Raw genomic sequence first — 9,819 nt, 5'->3', positions numbered from 1 at the left:
AAAGACAAAAAGGGGAGAATTTTAACAAAAGTATGCAAATGAGCTGAAGATCAAAATAGAAAAAGTAAATCAAGGTTTTTTTCAAATGATTGCCAGCTATTTAGCTAAGAGAAGGACAAATGTCAATCAAGATGTCAGAATGGAACGATCCCACTGGCTTCTGGTCAAGGGAACCATGGAGATGCTAACTTCCTGTTGGACTATCAGGGTGTCTCATCCCCGACATGCTAACTTCCTGTTGGACGATAAGCGTGTCTCATCCCCGACATGCTAACTTCCTGTTGGACGATAAGCGTGTCTCATCCCCGACATGCTAACTCTCTGTTGGACGATAAGCGTGTCTCATCCCCGACATGCTAACTTCCTGTTGGACGATAAGCGTGTCTCATCCCCGACATGCTAACTTCCTGTTGGACGATAAGCGTGTCTCATCCCCGACATGCTAACTTCCTGTTGGACGATAAGCGTGTCTCATCCCCGACATGCTAACTTCCTGTTGGACGATAAGCGTGTCTCATCCCCGACATGCTAACTTCCTGTTGGACGATAAGCGTGTCTCATCCCCGACATGCTAACTTCCTGTTGGACGATAAGCGTTTCTCATCCCCGACATGCTAACTTCCTGTTGGACGATAAAGCCTGATTTATGCTTCTGTGTCGCGTGGTATTCGTACCTACGCCGTCGTCGCAGACCGTACGCCGTCGCCTGAAACGCGCCTCCAAAAAATCCTGCTTACGCATCGCGGCGACGCGTGGTGACGTCAACCTCGAGGACTGTGATTGGTCCCGCTCAGAACGTTATGTCCGGTTCAGTCGCGGCACAGCAACACCGCCATTTTCAAAGTTTCTGTGGTGAAGGCTCCAAGAAAAAATGGACCAAGCTGAAGAAAGGATTATCGAGGAGGTGCTAAAGTACGACCACCTCTACAACTCCTCTTCGCGGCACTACAAAGACTGAAAAAAGGCCAACAATTGTTGTCTGTGACCGGAAGAAAACCAAGGAATCCGACAAGAGCCCCGTAAACAATACAAAGACAAAGCCACACCCCCTAGCGGCTTGGCGGTGAAGAGCAGAGCAACGCGTTCCCTCGACGCAGAATAAACCAGGCTTTTCAGTCGCACCTGTTTTACGCCCCCGTGCCAGATAAGGACCCCCATCGGGCTGTGCCACTCTGGAGGGAGCGCGTCTCACAGTCAGTCAGCGGAACCATGCGGATCCGGGCCGGAGCTGTGGGAAGGAGCGCCAATTGTATCGGGTTGTTGTTTTCTGGACTGCAGCAGAACAGGAGCAGCCGGGACTGGAATGTAGAAGTAGGTGATCTTGAAGTTGACTCAGTTATGGTGAACGATATTGTGGTTCAACACTTTAATGAGCTTTAAGGCAAACATATTTCATGAGGAAACAACGCTGGAATTGGACGGATTTCAGCGGCACACAACAACGTATCCGATACACCTCATTGGAAACCTGGTGGTCTAAGACTAAGAAACACCAGTCACCATGAAGAAAGGAACTTTTAGCTGAGTACTCATGTTCTTTTCTGCAGGTTGAATGTGGCATTTGTTGGACAGAAGCGTCTCATCTCAACAAAAGCACCTCTTCAGTGCTGAGGCATGATGGGGCCAGGCATGAGAATGAAGTCCCAGATCCACCAGGATGAACTCAGGTATACAGCCACTCTCCAACTGACTCACAGTTGCTTCATTGATCATTAATTCCTATTCATTTCTTCTCTCCTTCATTTTGAACCATCCAGCTTCCAGGAAGCAGATGCTGGATGAGGCTCTGCTGAATTTCATCCTGAAGGACTGCCAGCCCCTCAGCACTGTTGAGAGGGAAGGGTTCAGGGAACTGGTTCAGGTCCTTGAGCCTCATATGTTTGCCAACCAGAAAGGTTTGTGTGGAAATGATCTAAAGCAGTCGTTGATATCTCCAGTTTATTTCATCTCTAATTTCAATGTATTGATTTACTCTGGGTGTCATTTTCAGACCATCAAACAAACGGTGGCCAAAAAGTACCAGGAGGAACGGGAAGGAGTGAAAAAGGAAGTCCAGCTGCCATGTGGACATCTGTGGACATGGAGGCTCCCTTGGCTCTGACCTGTCACTGCATTCGTGAGAATGAATGTGTTGGGAGTGCAAGACTTTCCACAAAGTCACCCTGCATCATTTTGAGGTTCGTAGCAACTCTTACTGCATCACTGTAGCTTCATTTTGAGGTCAACAGAAAGTCTTACTACATTACTGTCAACATCATTTTTAGGTTAGTAGCAATTTATTACATCACTGTAGCATCATTTCTTAGGTTAGGAGCAACTCTCATGAAGTCACTGTAGCATCATTTTGAGGTTCGTAGCAACTCTCACTACATCACTTTAGCATCATTTTTAGATTAGTAGCAACTCTCACTACATCACTGTAGCATCATTTCTTTGGTTCGTAGCAACTCTCACCACATAACTGTAGTATCATTTCTTAGGTTAGTAGCAACTCTCATTACATCACTGTAGCATCATTTTGAGGTTTTAAGTAACTCTCACTGCATTACTGTCAGCATCATTTTGAGCATAGTGGCAACTCTCACCACATCACTGTAGCATCATTTCTTAGGTTAGTAGCAACTCTCACTCCATCACTGTAGCATTATTTTGAGAGTTTTAGCAAATCTTACTACATTACTGTCAGCATCATTTTGAGCATCATAGTAACTCTCACTACATCACTTTAGCATCATTTCTTAGGTTAGTGGCAACTCTCATTACATCACTTAAGCATCGTTTTGAGATGAGTAGAACTCTCACTACATCACTGTCAGCATCATTTTGAGGTTAGTAGCAACTCTCACTACATGACTGTAGCATCATTTTTAGGTTAATAGCAATTTATTACATCACTGTAGCATCATTTCTTAGGTTAGTAGCAACTCTCATGACATTACTGTTAGCACCATGATGAGGTTCGTCGCAACTCTCATGACATTACTGTAAGCATCATTTCTGAGGTTTGTAGCAACTCTCATGACGTCACTTTAGCTTCATTTTTAAATTAGTAGGAACTCTCATTACATCACTTTATTATCATTTTGAGATGAGTGGCAACTCTCATCACATCACTGTAGCATCATTTCTTAGGTTAGGAGCAACTCTCATGAAGTCACTGTAGCATCATTTTAAGGTTCGTTGCAACTCTCACTACATCACTGTCAGCATCATTTTAAGGTTAGTAGCAACTCTCACTACATCACTGTAGCATCATTTCTGAGGTTAGTAGCAACTCTCATTACATCACTTCAGCATCATTATGAGGTTCGTAGCAACTCTCACTACATTACTGTAGCATCATTTCTTAGGTTCGTAGCAACTCTCACTCCATCACTGTAGCATTATTTTGAGAGTTTTAGCAAATCTTACTACATTACTGTGAGCATCATTTTGAGCATCATAGTAACTCTCACTACATCACTGTAGCATCATTTCTTAGTTTAGTAGCAACTCTCATGACATCACTTAAGCATCGTTTTGAGATGAGTAGCAACTCTCACTACATCACTGTAGCATCATTTCTTAGGTTAGGAGCAACTCTCATGAAGTCACTGTAGCATCATTTTGAGGTTCGTAGCAACTCTCACTACATCACTTTAGCATCATTTTTACATTAGTAGCAACTCTCATTACATCACTTGAGCATCATTTCTTAGGTTCGTAGCAACTCTCACCACATCACTGTAGTATCATTTCTTAGGTAAGTAGCAACTCTCATTACATCACTGTAGCATCATTTTGAGGTTTTAAGTAACTCTCACTGCATTACTGTCAGCATCATTTTGAGCATAGTGGCAACTCTCACCACATCACTGTAGCATCATTTCTTAGGTTAGTAGCAACTCTCATTACATCACTGTAGCATCATTTCTTTGTTTCGTCGCAAATCTCACTACATCACTGTAGCATCATTTCTTAGGTTCGTAGCAACTCTCATTACATCACTTTAGCATCATTTTGAGATGAGTAGCAACTCTCACTACATCACTGCAGCCTTATTTTGAGGTAAGCAGAAATTCTCAGTACATTACTGTCAGCATCATTTTGAGGTTTGTAGCAACTCTCACTACATGACTGTAGCATCATTTTTGGGTTAGTAGCAATTTATTACATCACTGTAGCATCATTTCTTAGGTTAGGAGCAACTCTCATTAAGTCACTGTAGCATCATTTTGAGGTTCGTAGCAACTCTCACCACATCACTGTAGCATCATTTCTTAGGTTTGTAGCAACTCTCATTACATCACTTTAGCATAATTTTGAAATTCTGAGCAACTCTCATCACATCACTGTAGCATCCTTTCTTAGGTTAGTAGCAACTCTCACTACATCACTGTAACATCCTTTCTTAGGTTAGTAGCAACCCTCACTACATCACTGTCAACATCATTTTGAGGTCAGTAGCAACTCTCACTAAATCACTGGAGCATCATTTCTTAGGTTAGGAGCAACTCTCATGAAGTCACTGTAGCATCATTTTAAGTTTCGTTGCAACTCTCACTACATCACTGTCAGCATCATTTTAAGATTAGTAGCAACTCTCACTACATCACTGTAGCATCATTTCTGAGGTTAGTAGCAACTCTCATTACATCACTTTAGCATTTTTTGAAATTAATAGCAACTCTCATTACATCGCTTTAGCATCATTTTTAGATTAGTAGCAAATGTCACTACATCACTGTAGCATCATTTCTTTGGTTAGTAGCAACTCTCATTACAACACTTTGGCATCATTTTGAGGTTCGTCACAACTGTCACTACATTACTGTAGCATCATTTTGAGATGAGTAGGAACTCTCACTACATTACTGTAACATCATTTCTTTGTTTAGTAGCAACTCTCACTACATCACTGTAGCATCATTTTGAGGTTTTTAGCAACTTAATACATTACTGGAGCATCATTTTTAGGATCCTAGCAACTCTCACTACATTACTGGAGCATCATTTTGAGGTTCGTAGCAACTCTCACTACATCACTGTAGCATCATTTTGAAGATTTTTGCAACTCTCACCACATCACTTTAGCATCATTTTGAGATTTTTAGCAACACTTACAACATTACTGCAGCATTATTGAGGTTCGTAGCAAGTCTCACTACATTACTTACAGCATCATTTTTAGATTTTTAGCAACTCCTGCAACATTACTGTAGCATCATTTTGAGGTTCGTAGCAACTCTCACTACATAACTGTAGCATCATTTTGAGGTTCGTAGCAACTCTCACTACATCAGTGGAGCATCATTTTGAGGTTTTTAGCAACTTAATACATGACTGTAGCATCATTTTTAGGTTCGTAGCAACTCTCACTACATTACTGTAGCATCATGTTGAGGTTCGTAGCATCTCTCACTACATTACTGACAGCATCATTGTGAGGTTTTTAGCAACTCTCGCCACATCACTTTAGCATCATTTTGAGATTTTTAGCAACTCTTCCGACATCACTGTAGCAGCATTTTTAGGTTTTTAGCAACTTTCACTACTTCACTGTAGCAGCATTTGGAGGATAGTAGCAACTCTCACCACATCACTGTAGCATCATTTCTTAGATTAGTAGCAACTCTCACTACATCACTGGAGCATCATTGTGAGGTTTTAAGCAACTCTTACTACATCACTGTAGCAGCATTTTGAGGTTTTTACGAACTTAATACGTTACTGTAGCATCATTTTGAGGTTTTTAGCAACTTAATACATTACTGTAGCATCATTTTGAGGTTTTTAGCAACTTAATACATTACTGTAGCATTATTTTGAGGTTCGTAGCAACTCTTACAACATTACTGTCGCATCATTTTGAGGTTTTAAGCAACTCTCACTACATGACTGTGGAATCATTTTGAGGTTTTAAGCAACTCCTACCACATCACTGGAGCATCAGTTTGAGATTTTTACCAACACTTAATACATCACTGCAGCATGATTTTGAGGTTTTTAGCAAGTCTCCCCACATCACTGTAGCATCATTTGGAGGATAGTAGCAAGTCTCACCACATCACTTTAGCATCATTTCTTAGATTAGTAGCAACTCTCACAACATCACTGTAGCATCATTTTGAGGATAGTAGCAAATCTCACTTCACGACTGTCAGCATCATTTTGAGGTTCGTAGCAACTCTTACTACATCACTGGAGCATCATTTATAGTTTTTTGAAACTATTACCACATCACTGTCACATCATTTTGAGATTTTAAGCAACTCTCACTACATCACTGTAGCATCATTTGGAGGATAGTAGCAACTCTCACTACATGACTGTCAGCATCATTTTTAAAGGTTTTAAGCAACTCTTACTGCATCACTGGAGCATCATTTTGAGGTTTTTAGTCAACCTAATACATTACTGTAGCATCATTTTGAGGATCGTAGTAACTCTCACTACATCACTGTAGCATCATTTTGAGGTTTTTAGCAACCTAATACATTACTGTAGCATCATTTTGAGGATCGTAGCAACTCTCACTACATCACTGTAGCATCATTTTGAGGTTCGTAGCAACTCTCACTACATTTCTGTAGCATCATTTTTAGGTTCGTAGCAACTCTCACTACATTACTGTGGCATAATTTTTAAGATTTTAGCAACTCTCACCACATCACTTCAGCATCATTTTGAGATTTTTAGCAACTCTTACTACATTACTGTAGCATCATTTTGAAGTTCGTAGCAACTCTCACAACATTACTGTCAGCATCATTTTGAGGTTTTTAGCAACTCTCACTACATCACTGTAGCATCATTTTGAGGTTCTTAACAACTCTCACAACATTACTGTCAGCATCATTTTGAGGTTTTAAGCAACTCTTACTGCATCACTGGAGCATCATTTTGAGGTCCGTAGCAACTCTCACTATATCACTGGAGCATCATTTTGAGGTTTTTACCAACACTTACTACATCACTGCAGCATCATTTTGAGGTTTTTAGCAACTCTCACTACATGAGTGTAGCATCATTTTGAGGTTCGTAGCAACTCTCACTACATCACTGTAGCATCATTTTGAGGGTCGTAGCATCTCTCACTACATTACTTACAGCATCATTTTGATTTTTTTTTTCAACTCTCACCACATCACTTTAGCATCATTTTGATATTTTTAGCAACTCTTCCTACATTACTGTAGCATCATTTTGAGGTTCGTAGCAACCCTCACTACAAAACTGTAGCATCATTTGAGGTTCGGAGCAACTCTCACTACATCACTGTAGCATCATTTTGAGGTTTTTAGCAACTTAATACATTACTGGAGCATCATTTTTAGGATCCTAGCAACTCTCACTACATTACTGTAGCATCTTTTTGAGGTTCTTAGCAACTCTCACCACATTACTGTCGCATCATTTTGATGTTCTGAGCAACTCTCACTACATTACTGGAGCATCATTTTGAGGTTCGTGGCAACTCTCACTACATCACTGTAGCATCATTTTGAGGATTTTAGCAACTCTCACTACATCACTGTAGCATCATTTTGAGATTTTTAGCAACACTTACAACATTACTGTCAGCATCATTTTAAGGTTTTAAGAAACTCTTATTGCATCACTGAAGCATCATTTTGAGATTTTTAGCAACTCTCACCACATCACTGAAGCATCATTTTGAGATTTTTAGCAACTCTTCCTACATCACTGTAGCATCATTTCTTAGATTAGTAGCAACTCTCACTACATCACTGGAGCATCATTTTGAGGTTCGTAGCAACTCTCACTACATTACTGTAGCATCATTTTGAGGTTCGTAGCATCTCTCACTACATTACTAACAGCATCATTGTGAGGTTTTAAGCAACTCTCGCCACATCACTTTTGCATCATTTTGAGATTTTTAGCAACTCTTCCGACATCACTGTAGCAGCATTATGAGGTTTTTAGCAACTTTCACTACTTCACTGGAGCATCATTTTGAGGTTTTAAGCAACTCGTACTACATCACTGTAGCAACATTTTGAGGTTTTTAGCAACTTAATACATTACTGTAGCATCATTTTGAGGTTTTTAGCAACTTAATACATTACTGTAGCATCATTTTGAGGTTCGTAGCAACTCTTACAACATTACTGTAGCATCATTTTGAGGTTTTAAGCAACTCTCACTACATGACTGTGGAATCATTTTGAGGTTTTAAGCAACTCCTACCACATCACTGTAGCATCATTTATAGGTTCGTAGCAACTCTCACTTCATTACTGGAGCATCATTTATAGGTTCGTAGCAACTCTCACTACATTACTGTGGAATCATTTTGAGATTTTTAGCAAGTCTAACCACATCACTGTAGCATCATTTTGAGATTTTTAGCAACTCTTACTACATTACTGTAGCATCATTTTGAAGTTCGTAGCAACTCTCACAACATTACTGTCAGCATCATTTTGAGGTTTTTAGCAACTCTCACTACATCACTGTAGCATCATTTTGAGGTTCTTAACAACTCTCACAACATTACTGTCAGCATCATTTTGAGGTTTTAAGCAACTCTTACTGCATCACTGGAGCATCATTTTGAGGTCCGTAGCAACTCTCACTATATCACTGGAGCATCATTTTGAGGTTTTTACCAACACTTACTACATCACTGCAGCATCATTTTGAGGTTTTTAGCAACTCTCACTACATGAGTGTAGCATCATTTTGAGGTTCGTAGCAACTCTCACTACATTACTGTAGCATCATTTTGAGGGTCGTAGCATCTCTCACTACATTACTTACAGCATCATTTTGATTTTTTTTTTCAACTCTCACCACATCACTTTAGCATCATTTTGATATTTTTAGCAACTCTTCCTACATTACTGTAGCATCATTTTGAGGTTCGTAGCAACCCTCACTACAAAACTGTAGCATCATTTGAGGTTCGGAGCAACTCTCACTACATCACTGTAGCATCATTTTGAGGTTTTTAGCAACTTAATACATTACTGGAGCATCATTTTTAGGATCCTAGCAACTCTCACTACATTACTGTAGCATCTTTTTGAGGTTCTTAGCAACTCTCACCACATTACTGTCGCATCATTTTGATGTTCTGAGCAACTCTCACTACATTACTGGAGCATCATTTTGAGGTTCGTGGCAACTCTCACTACATCACTGGAGCATCATTTTGAGGATTTTAGCAACTCTCACTACATCACTGTAGCATCATTTTGAGATTTTTAGCAACACTTACAACATTACTGTCAGCATCATTTTAAGGTTTTAAGAAACTCTTATTGCATCACTGAAGCATCATTTTGAGATTTTTAGCAACTCTCACCACATCACTGAAGCATCATTTTGAGATTTTTAGCAACTCTTCCTACATCACTGTAGCATCATTTCTTAGATTAGTAGCAACTCTCACTACATCACTGGAGCATCATTTTGAGGTTCGTAGCAACTCTCACTACATTACTGTAGCATCATTTTGAGGTTCGTAGCATCTCTCACTACATTACTAACAGCATCATTGTGAGGTTTTAAGCAACTCTCGCCACATCACTTTTGCATCATTTTGAGATTTTTAGCAACTCTCACTACATCACTGTAGCATCATTTTGAGGTTTTTAGCAACCTAATACATTACTGTAGCATCATTTTGAGGATCGTAGCAACTCTCACTACATAACTGTAGCATCATTTTGAGGTTCGTAGCAACTCTCACTACATTTCTGTAGCATCATTTTTAGGTTCGTAGCAACTCTCACTACATTACTGTGGCATAATTTTTAAGATTTTAGCAACTCTCACCACATCACTTCAGCATCATTTTGAGATTTTTAG

The sequence above is a fragment of the Aulostomus chinensis genome, chromosome 1 (genome assembly GCF_037954235.1).
Source record: "Aulostomus chinensis isolate RoL2024-O1b breed Wild chromosome 1, RoL_Achi_v1.0, whole genome shotgun sequence".
Classification (NCBI taxonomy): Eukaryota; Metazoa; Chordata; class Actinopteri; order Syngnathiformes; family Aulostomidae; genus Aulostomus; species Aulostomus chinensis.
Note: the sequence above shows the minus strand (reverse complement) of the source record.